Genomic DNA, 12143 nt, shown 5'->3' on the forward strand with positions numbered 1-12143 from the left:
CCAATTAACTCTATATTGGGTTCATACAGCACCAAAAATTAGCCCCATTGGCTGGGACTGCACATCGCAGTAGATTAAAATGTGGTTGGTTGGTTGGTTGATGATGATCCAGTATAGCATGCAAATATGACTATTTTACGGTTTTGCTGCAATATCAGAAAACCCACTCCTGCAGAAAAGACTCCGAAGCAAACATCTTTCAAAGTTCTTTTACTAGCATAGGTAAACCGGCACAGCTGGATAAACTCCGAATCTGGAGATCCGGGTTTTCCCTCAGTAGTACAAAACCCCAGACCACCCCCTCTTGACCCCTCTGCCGATCACGTGCTCCAATCGCCAACCGTCCCATCTCGAGGTATCACTCCGGTTACTCCTTCTCCAGATGTAGGCTTGGCCTGACCTTAACCGGCAGGAAGAATGTTATTATGTCTAATGGCCCCTTCTACCAAATCCCCCCTCCTACTTTCCCACACATGGAAAAGTGGCAGCGCAGAAGCCTCCGGCCTAGTATGGCTTCCAAAGCTGACAGCAAAAGTATAACAGGAGCACCTTTCAGGAAACCATTATGTAGTAGGTATTCCAACTACATATGTTGGTGTCTGAATACCCTAAATCAGGAGTATCCAATCTTGGCAACTTTAAGACCTGTGGACTTCAACTCAGTGGTTTGGGCGAACCGGTAGTGATAAAAGCTACCGGTTTGGGCTAACCGAATCGGTATTTCCGATGATCAGCTGTGCCGCATGATTTATATTCACTAGAAAGCAGGAAATCAATCCTGCTTTCTACCAAATCTAAATCTCGTGGCACAGCTGTTTCCCCCCCACCTCACTGTTCTACTTACCTCGTTAAGCCTCCTTTTTCCACGTGAAGCGCTCATTTGGTGTGCACTGCACATGCGCGTGCTCACAGAGTGCATTTGCCACGCACTGCACATGCGCACACAGTATGCAATTGGAATGCACTGCACATATGCACACAGCATGTTTTGGCATGCACTTCATGTGCATGCACAGCGCGCATTAAGTGCGCACAGTAGAACCAGTGGCAATCCGCAGAGGATTTCAGCACTGCGTCAACTCCCAGAATTCCCCGCTAGCCAGTCTTAAAAGTTGCCAAGATTGGACAGCCCTGCACTAAATAGCCCAGGCTGAAATGTGAATGGGTAGTTTCTGGTTCATTGTGTTGTCCAAGCTCAGACATTCATGTTAAGCCACTAAACCTTGTGTCAGCTGCACATGGGCTACACTGTGGAATGCTGTGGAGAGAAGCCCATGATCTAAAACAGGACTCTTCAACCTTGGCAACTTTAAGACTTGTGGACTTCAACTCCCAGAATTCCTCAGCCAGCTTTGCTGGATGAGGAATTCTGGGAGTTGAAGTCCACAAGTCTTGAAGTTGCCAAGGTTGGAGACCCATGATCTAAAAAATACGGTTGGGAGGAATTTCGTCAGATCATTGGATCCAGACCTCTGATACAAGTTATTGAGCACTTGTTAATGGAGGGTTGCTAAAGCTTTCATGTGAATGCCACTGTTTAGGAATAGTTGATGATTGCAGATCAACTTAATAATCTTTCCCATCTTTCTTTTTCAGCAAGGATATACTTGATTAATAATATGAGTATACATTCCAAATGGGTCAAAGAAGGTGATTGGGAAGGTCATTTCTCTCATCTGTTGCCTTGCAGAGAGATTGATCGCCAGTGGAGGTGAGGCAGGGGTGGCCCTGAAAGAGCCAATGGAAACTCCTCACCTTATCCTTTGGTGACAGAGTTGGCTAATCCCTGTTTGGTTAATCACTGTCATTTAGAAACCTCTTCTCCATGTCTGGATTAACCTGAAAGCTGGCTCTTTGAAAACAGCTATTGAATAGTTATCTCCTTGTGTACACATGAAAGACGGCATGCACTTCACAAAGTTCCAAAACAACTTGGAACAATTCAAAAAGCGGGGAGTTGAACTCCATACATCTTAAGAGTTGCAAAAGATTGAGAAACACCCACTCTATTCTCTTTTCAAAGAACCTGTGACAACTTGGCTCTTCAAAGAATTACTTGGGGTGGTTTGAAGATCCTGTCACCCTTGGCTTAGTCCGCAAATCCTGCAGACGTTTTTCACATAATTTCAAAACTACGTAGAAGGACTGGCCAAAATGCGAACTCATTACAGCTATGAAAATTCTTGATTCATTACGTCAGCTTACAGGCTGCTCCATTTCCAAAGATTCTGAGCGATTTAGAAAAAAAAAGGAAGGTAAAGATTCCCCTCGCACATCTGTGCTAGTCGTTCCTGACTCTAGGGGGTGGTGCTCATCTCCGTTTCAAAGCCGAAGAGCCAGCGCTGTCCGAAGACGTTTCCGTGGTCCAGTAGTGGGATTCAAATCCTGTCGCTAACGGTTTGCTTGTGGATGCACGTGCGTGGCGCTTCTGCTTATGCCAGAAGCTTCTGCACATGTGCAGAGATGTCCAGGCAGGTGGGTGGAGCCTCCTGCTGCTGCCACTACCTGTTCGCCCGATCTGGAGCAAACCGGTAGCAACCCACCACTGTCGTGGTCATGTGGCCAGCATGACTCAATGCCGAAGGCGCACGGACCGCTGTTACCTTCCCACCAAAGGTGATCCCTATTTTCCTACTTACATTTTTTACGTGCTTTCGAACTGTTAGGTTGGCAGAAGCTGGGACAAGTAATGGGAGCTAAATAAATAACACTATTTAATAATAGTATTAAAAAATCAGAAACAAACTACAAAATTCTGATGCTCACCATTTGGGCGAGGGAGTTCTGGGAGTTGAAGACCACATATCTCAAGAGTAGCTAAGGTCAATATGTAAAAAGTTAGCACCCACCCCTCTCCTAGAAGAATGAAATATTCTGAGAAATATTTAAAAAGGCAGAATATTATATTTTCCTAAAGGAGAAACATGTTTTTAAAGACAGAAAGCAGTTCCCTGCCCCCAGCAGATATTTGGTGCCTATTAAGAAAGACTGGGCCATCCTATCTACAAAAGAAAAGACCTTCAGCCTCAAGATGATGGGATTAGTCCTCACTCAAGATCCAAACCAGGACAAAGCCATTAAGACACAATAGGAATTGCCTAACACCCTTTCAGAACACATGCCTCATTACACCATCACCCTACAAGCTTCAACCAAACCTGGGAGCTCAGACAACCTAAGCTATGACCTCTGCATAGCCCCATGGGAGTTTAACAGCAACCAATAGAATACATGCTCTTGCACAGGAACAGGAAGCTCAAGTTCAAAGCCCAAGAGAAGGTATAAATAAATACCCCCCACTCTCAACTCCATGTGGTCAGCTGCACCAGGACCATGTGCTTGGTGGTTCAGTTCACCATTAAACCCTCTTTCCAATCAGCCTCCATGTTTCCAGTGTCCTTCTCCCGGCTTGGAACTGAAGCAGATGGATATTTCTCCCAACAAGTAACACTGTTATAAAGAATTATACAAACCAACCAGCTTTCTCCTTTTTTCCTGCAAAGGATTTGATATAGATCAATCTTAGGCAAATTTATTCAAACCAGAAGGTAGCACTAATTAAGACATATACACCAAGCACAGAAGGAGGGTGTGATACGATTGAATGTTTAAATTTGATGGACATACGTTTCATATTTGATTTTTTTTATGTGTAATTTTGATACTACGTTTGTAGTGTGGCTATTATTTTTGAGGAGTGTTTGGCTTGGCAGTGATTCAGATGGTTATCTGCCCACAGCCTTTAAAAATGGGTGACACAAATATGTATATATACATATTTTAGTAAAAGTTATTTCCAAAGCTTAGAATTTACTTTCCATTATATAGAAATCAAATTCAATTCCTCACATAATAGTATTTTTTATTCTGCAGCTGAACTCAAGCAGGGAAAAAAATATCTTTGAGGTTAAGGAAATGATTAATGAAAGTTGATCATTATCTGGTGGAAAAAATGTGCATTTACATAGAAAAGATTAACCCTAAAGGAATAAGTCAAATAAACTTAGCATCAACTCCTAGTTATTACCGGTTTCAAGAGTAATTTACAGTCAACTGACACACCTTCCCTTATTGCTAGAATCTATGCATTGCTCCAATTTAGAGTTCTTTTCTTTGTAATCCTTCTTACTACTCTTGTCACAATTCTCTTGGTTTCAATTGCCCTTGCTTCTTTGCTATTTAAGGATTTGGCTTGTCTTTTTAAGTTGATGGACTGTTTTTGAGTGAATCAACTGATATCAAATTATTATCTTACTATGTCCAAACCTGGACATAGGATGAATCTTTCTACTCCCTCACCATCACCATTCACCCAAGGCTTAGAGAGTCTGTACCACTGGTGGGATACAGCCGGTTCTGTCCGGATCGCGCGAACCAGTAGCAACATTGAACCATACCCCACAGTTCAATCCCGAGCTACAAATATTCTATCAAATTTCTTCTTGTGGGTCTGTATTGAGGCTGTTAACAAGCTCTATTCAATACATTAAGAGCTCTAAATAAGAGTTTCAGCCTGAGGTTCTAGGTCATCTTGCCTCCTCAGGCAACTTTTAAGAAATCAGGGATAACTCCCCCACCTCCCCTCCTAACTCCCCTGCATTTCTGTGTTTTGTCTTCACCTTTCACACTGGGTCATGGCTTATTTCAGCATGGCCATATCTCATTTATTCATCCAAATCTGTTGTGGTCCGTCAGCAGCCTGCGGAGCTGGTGGCAGAGTCTGACAGTGAGGAGGCTGGGGAGGACCATGGGCCAGTCCTGGAGTCTGGGGAAGGCTCGGACGAGGGCTCTACGTCGGAGGCAGAGAAAGGGTCATCTGGGAGGTATATGCTACCTCTGGAGCCTCCAGAGTTGGACCTCATTGAGGCAGAGTAACAGGGGGAGCCTGTTCCCAGTGCGCGCATGCGCAGAGTTGCCAGAAGGCAAGAACAGCTAAAACAAAAGGGACGACTCAGAAGTAGGGCTTGGAGATGATTGGCTCGTCCCATAAGACTTAAAAGAGGAGCAAAGGCACATGAGCCTTTGCAGGAAGCAACGTTTGTTCATTTGGTTCAGCTTAAAGCCTGAAGCTCTGTTTGATTCTGGACTCTGTGTGGCTTTGCCAGTTAGGTCTTCGGCAGCGTGTCAAAGGAGATAAAGGTGGGTGATTATCCCGAAGGACTCTTTATAACTATTTGGGACTCACCTGTGAATGAACAGAATTCACAGCTGTTGCAATAAAAGAAGTTTTTTGGGATTATGCGTGTGTTTTAATGACTCAGGAAACCTAGGGCAGAACAAAATCATCCATCCAAACAATGAATCTTTGTTTTTGTTGGTGGTGCTGTTGTTGTTTTTACAAAGAACGTATGCAGAGATTTAGGAAACAAAGCAGTTGTCTTTTTAAATGCGGAAAAGATTTTCGCAAAGAGAGGCGTTACTATTTGTGGTCGAGGTTCATCAAATCGTTCTAACTTGGTGTAGCCTAACCAGGAGTTAGGGGGTTTGCAGGGGTTCAGCAGAACCTCTAGCTAAGATTCTGTGCAGTTCGGAAAACCCCCAAATCCCACTCCTGGCTGGCCCCGCCCTGCCCACCCCACCCCTCCCTCCCAGGAGTCCCCATGCGGCCCTTTTGGATGCAGGTTAGCGCAGGGCGCATGCAGAGGCTTGGGGAGGGCAAAAAACTGGCCTAGCAGAAATTCAAGAAGGCTGCAAACAGGCCTGTTTCCAGCCTTCAGAGGGCCTCCAGAGCCTAGGGGCTGTTTTCGCCCTCCCAGAGGCTCAAGAAAAGCCTCCAGAACCTGGGGAGGGCAACCCCCACTATCGTGGTACAGGAGGCCTACTAGGCCACGCCCACCATGGCCACGCCCACCCAGCAACCGGACAGAGAACCCCTTGCAAAAACGTTTGAAGCCCACTCCTGACCCTAACCTATAGAAAGGAAGGGGCGAGGAAGGCAAGAGACAAAGGGAATGATGATGAGGGATGATAAAGTTGTTTAAAAAAAGGATAAGGATTGTATGCTTGAAAAGCCTCTGGAAGCTTCAGTTGGTTTAAAATGCAACCGCCCCGTGGTTTTGTGCAAGTCTAGATTTGCACATGTGTCACTTCTTTTTAGAACTGCATTGGGCTGCCAATTTGCTTCCAGGTCCAACTCAGGATATTTGTTATGCAGCCGTACCTTTGCAGCTTGGCCAGGGTGGGGGTGGGGAGAGAGGAAAACCGGATCGTGCAAATGGTGGGCTCAACTCGCACAAATGGTGGGCTGGACTTCAGGCTGCAGCTCGACTTCAAGCGCCAGCTCACCATTTAATAATAATAATAATAATAATAATAATAATAGTTGGAAGGGACCTTGGAGGTCTTCTAGTCCAAAACCCTACACCATTTCAGACAAGTGGTTACCCAACATCTTCTTAAAAATTTCCAATGTTGGAACATTCACAACTTCTGAAGGCAAGTTGTTCCACTTATTAATTGTTCTAACTGTCAGGAAATTTCTCCTTAGTTCTAAATTGCTTGTCTCCTTGATTAGTTTCCACCCATTGCTTCTTGTTCTACCCTCAGGTTCTTTGGAGAATAGTTTGACTCCCTCTTCTTTGTGGCAGCCCCTGAGATATTGGAACACTGCTATCATGTCTCCCCTAGTCCTTCTTTTCATTAAACTAGGCATACCGAGTTCCTGCAACCGTTCTTCAAATGTTTTAGCCTCAAGTCCCCTAATCATCTTTGTTGCTCTTCTCTGCACTCTTTCTAGAGTCTCAACATCTTTTTTACATCATGGCAGCCAAAACTAGATGCAGGATTCCAAGTGTGGCCTTACCAAGGCATTATAAAGTGGTATTAACACTTCACGTGATCTTGATTCTATCCCTCTGTTTATGCAGCCCAGAACTGTGTTGGCTTTTTCGGCAGCTGCTGCACACTGCTGGCTCGTATCTATTTGCGTGAGTTTTTTATTTATTTTATTTATTTATTTAATTAAACTTTTATACCGCCCTTCTCCCGAAGGACTCAGGGCGGTGTACAGCCTACATTAAAACAATTTATATACACACTAAAATAACAATTAAAAAACTTATTCAATAAAAGGCCGAAATTAAAACCGTCCAATTGACCATATAAAATACCCCATAAAATTACAATTGAAAAATTTAAAATTTAAAATTTAAAATTTAAAAATCAGGCCAGTCCCGCTTGGATAAATAAATAAGTTTTCAGTTCCCGGCGAAAGGTCCGAAGGTCAGGCAATTGGCGTAAACCGAGGGGGAAGTTCGTTCCAGAGAGTTGAGCTGTGCATGTATGTATGCGTGCGCGCCAGCCTGCCACACGTGCAAGTGAAGCTGTGTGCGCATGCATGCCCACTGGTTGGTCCACCTCTTACGTGGTCTGGTTCTCCTCTCCCCTCCTGCCAGTCTGCCAAGCTGCAAAGGGACCGCTGTGTAACAATGCCAGCATCCCTGTTCTGATGGGCCAGGTAAATGTAACTGAAAAAAGATGGTCCTTCAACTAATCTGGCCTCAAAGCCAATGTAGGGTTTTAAAGGTGATAACAAACACCTTGATTTGGAAGCAAAAGGCCAACCCCATGCAGTTCCTAAAGAGAGGTGACATGTGAGCAAATCTAGACTTCCACAAAACCACGGGGCTGTTGCATTTCGAACCAACAAAAGCTTCCAGAGTCTTTTTAAGAATACAGTACTTATCGCGCGACCTCTCATATGGCCCAGTTCCAAATAGGCCATACTATAGCCCAGTAGTGGGTCTCGGCCTTGGGTTTGGAGCCCCACCCCTTATTATAGATCTGCACTCTTAAGGATGCCCCTCTAGTGGGACCCAAAAGGGCCTTCTCTGTGGTGGCTCCTTTCCTGTGGAACATCCCTGCAGTTGTTGCCAGAGAGGTGAGGGGGTTTTGCATTGGGGTTTTATTCAGTGGTGGGATTCAGCCAGTGGTGAAATGTAAAATTTGTTACTACTGGTTCTGTGGACGTGGCTTGGTAGGGGTGGGTGGGGTAATGTGGGCATGGCCAACTTTTTTTTTAAACTTTTAAAAGCATTTTTTTCTACAACCTCTTCAGCTGAAGAGGTTGTAAAAAATGCTTTTTAAAGGCTCTAACGATCCCAGCTCAGTTGCCTGATCGTCAGAGGCTTTTGTTTTCTTTTAAAAGCATTTTTTTTTGCCTTTAAAAGAAAAAAAAGCCTCTGACAATCAGGCAACTCAGCTGGGATCGTCAGCGCCTTTTTAAAGTATTTTTTCTACCACCTCTGCGGCCATTTTAAAAGCATTTTTTCGGCCGAAGAAAAAATGCTTTTAAAAGTAAAAAGAAAGCCTCGGATGATCGCGTGGCTCAGTTGGGCATGGTGGGGGCAGGGATTTTTGCTACTGGTTCTCTGAACTACCCACTGCCATCGCTACTGGATCGGGCAATCCGGTCCGAACCGGGAGCATTTCACTCCTGGATTCAGCCAGTTCGCACCACTTCGGGAGAACTGGTTGTTAACTTTCTGAGTAGTTTGGTGAACTGGCTGTTGAAAGGGCAAAGAACCGGTTGTTAAATTATTTGAATCCCACCACTGGTTTTATTTCTGTAAGCCTCCCAGATTGGTCTTGAGTGAGCTAAAATAGATTTTCTTCATAAATAAATAAAAGTTCCTTAAGAACTTACTGAATCAGTTCAGCTGGAAAGAAATTTCTCTTGCCGTCTGCGGTTGATCTATTCAGATATGGTTTTGGATGGGGTAAGAAATAAAGTGAAAAAATAGACCCTTTTGGAGGTGAAGTAGCTGGACCTGCCTTCTCCTCCTCTTCACTGCAGCATCTTTTTTCTTTTTAAAACCTGACTTTTAATTTCTTGCTTTTCTGACATCTATATGAACCCACAACAAATCACATTCTCCAGGTCCCTGAGCCGATTATTTATCAGCGCTGTTCCAACTTCTTTCTGCTTGATTCTTGGTGATTAGCCATGACCTCTGTAGTTGGGGGTTCAAGCTGCAGTGGTTGTGGGGGCGAATTTGAAGAGCAAGGAGGGAAGTCTAGGAAAAGAACAGAGGTCTGAGTTCTTGAAACATTACACTGAATATAAACAAATATTCAAAACTTAAGCATGGGTTCAATACATTTTAATTTTGGCCTTACTAGCAGATTTCTAGGCCTGCCAAATTTAAGCATTCGTGTCGTCTTAAAAATATTTTTCCCCCTATTTACTCCAAAAATAAGACATCCCGATAAGAAGCCCAGTCGGGCTTTTGAGCGCATGCGCTAAAATAAGTCTCCCCCCGAAAATAAGCCCTCTCCCCCCAAAAAATTTAAACGCAGAGCTGGAAATCAGGTAAGACGGCAAGAGGAGCCCCATCTTGCTCCACGTGCCCCAAAACAATAAGACCTCCCCAAAAATAAGGCCAAGCGCTTATTTTGGGGTTCAAAAACATATAAAACAAGGTCTTATTTTCAGGAAAACACGGTAGGTGGTGTTGTTCTTCTTGTTATTAGATTGGTCAACTCTAGGCAGTGAACTTATGTTGAATATATGAGGAGGTTAACGGTTACACTTCCTATTTTCCCCACAACAACCCTGTGAGGTGGGTTGGGCTGAGAGAAAGTGACTGGCCCAAGGTCACCCAGCTGGCTTTTGTGACTGTAGAAGGAATGGGACTCAAACGTTTGTTGCAAATATGGGTCTAAAAGGATTTCCAAGAAGAAATAAGCTGAAAGGAATGGGAAGAATGTGAGCAAAGAGAAAAAGCCATTGTCCTTCTCTAATATTAATTGAATTTGGGACTAAATTGAATCTTCATTATCCCTACTAGGTAGACCAGATAAGAAAATTAATTCCACACTAGAACGTCATTTTATTGAGAGAGGCGACAATAGCAAAATCTTGCAAATCTGATTATACTTTATTCCTTTCCTTCTAATATCCTGGGGAATCAGGACGGCATTTGCATAAATCTCTTCTGAATATTATCTTGCTTCTCAGGGCTTAAAGAAAGTTTCGGCTTCCTTTGCCTAGGTCAGTCTTCCTCAATCTTGACAACTCTGGATATAAATTCCTAGAATTCCTTAGCCAGCATGGGGAATATTGCAAATTTCTGTCAAGGTCATCTTCCTTACTATGGACAATCTTTTTGAGGAAGGCGTTGTAGAAATCACAGTCGTACTGTAAAAGCCTCCCTGATTATTATTGCTCAAATCTTTAATATATCTTATTTTTGGTCCTTCCTGCCTTCCTTCCTTCCTTCCTTCCTTCCCTTTCCTTCCTTCCTTCCTTCCTTCCTTCCTTCCTTCCTTCCTTCCTTCCTTCCTTCCTTCCCACCTCTCTACCTACTTAAAGATAAAGATTCTCCTCACACATATGTGCTAGTCGTTCCCGACTCTAGGGGGCAGTGCTCATCTCAGTTTAAAAGCCGAAGAGCCAGCCCTGTCCGAAGACATCTCTGTGGTCATGTGTCCGGCATGAGTAAAAGCCAAAGGTGCACGGAACGCTGTTACCTTCCCACCAAAGGTGGTCCCTATTTTTCTACTTGCATTTTTTACGTGTTTTTGAACTGCTAGGTTGGCAGAAGCTGGGACAAGTAACAGGAGTTCACCCCATTAGGTGGCACCAGGGACTCAAACCGCTGAACTGCCGACCTTTCGATCGACAAGCTCAGCGTCTTAGCCACTGAGCCACCTGACCCTTCTAGCTACTTACCTGCTCCTTATAACTCACCCCAACCCCAAAACATGCTGGGCAATATACAATATCAAAGACCAAATAAGACCATTTTAAGTCACTTGCAGAAAAAGCAACCAAGTGGAAGTTTGCACAGAATTCCACAAAATGAGGGCTGCTACAGGGAAGGCCTGCCCTGTTATCTATACCCTGTATACTTCATGGAGAGAGAGGAAATTCTATGGAGATCCCCTCTCTTTGTTGGATCTATCATTGAAATAGTGTTGAACTATATTCTGAGCATAAAGATCCCAAAGGGATCATAAATAGGTTAAGTATTTACAGCTTATCTGTCTAGTCCAGAGATCTGCAAACTTGCCTCTTTTAAGATTTGTGGACTTCAACTCCCAGAGTTCAAGTCCACAAGTCTTAAAAGAGCTAAGTTTGCAGACCCCTGGTCTAGTCATTCTAGAAACATGTTTTGAACCTAGTCTTCCTGTACAATGTTCTTGCGCATGCATGTATGTCATGTATTATTGAGGATGTTCATTCTAAAATCTACCAGATCAGCGAGGATTGCTCAGAACTTTATTGCTTTGTGCAAACAAGGTTAATCTTCAAAGTAGTCATGTACTACCGGTATCTGCTGGTGATTAGGACAGTGCCCTAAATGTGCCTTACAACACGGGTCTCCAACCTTGGCCACTTTAAGTCAGGCAGACTTCAACTGAAGTTGAAGTTCTCCAGGCTTAAAGTGGCCACGGTTGGAGACCCCTGCCTCAGAAAAGTCAAGTGTGTCTCACATTTCTGTCTCTACGAGAGCTGTCCCATCTATCACATTTTGATAGATCTATAACAAGTAGTTATTACCAGACACAATCAGTCCTAACCAAACGTATTTTATTAGACCAGCTGAGAATTGCTTCATTCTCAGCGTAGTCCAAATTAATTCCAAAACAAATTCTGAAGTCCTTTGGCCTTATCACAAACCTTTGTCTCAAAACGACGCTATAGAGCACTGCACACCAGAACAACTAGACACAAGAACAGTTTTTCCCCGAAGGCCATCACTCTGCTAAACAAATAATTCCCTCAACACTGTCAAACTATTTACTAAATCTGCACTACTATTAATTTTCTCTTCGTTCCCATCACCAATCTCTTTCCACTTATGACTGTATGACTGTAACTTTGTTGCTGGCAATCCTTATGATTTATATTGATATATTGACCATCAATTGTGTTGTAAATGTTGTACCTTGATGAACGTATCTTTTCTTTTATGTACACTGAGAGCATCTGCACCAAGACAAATTCCTTGTGTGTCCAATCACACTTGGCCAATAAAAAATTCTATTCTATTCTATTCTATTCTTCTTTGGCACCCTGCCAAAGGCTTTCCTTGGCAAAGCCCCACGAAGTTCAGAAACAAGAGATGCCGACTAGAAACCAATGTAGCAACGTTGCTTTCCTACAAAGAGCCCAAGAACCGTTGCTGCTCTTTTAAGCC

Source organism: Ahaetulla prasina, chromosome 7, assembly GCF_028640845.1.
Source record: "Ahaetulla prasina isolate Xishuangbanna chromosome 7, ASM2864084v1, whole genome shotgun sequence".
NCBI classification, from domain to species: domain Eukaryota; kingdom Metazoa; phylum Chordata; class Lepidosauria; order Squamata; family Colubridae; genus Ahaetulla; species Ahaetulla prasina.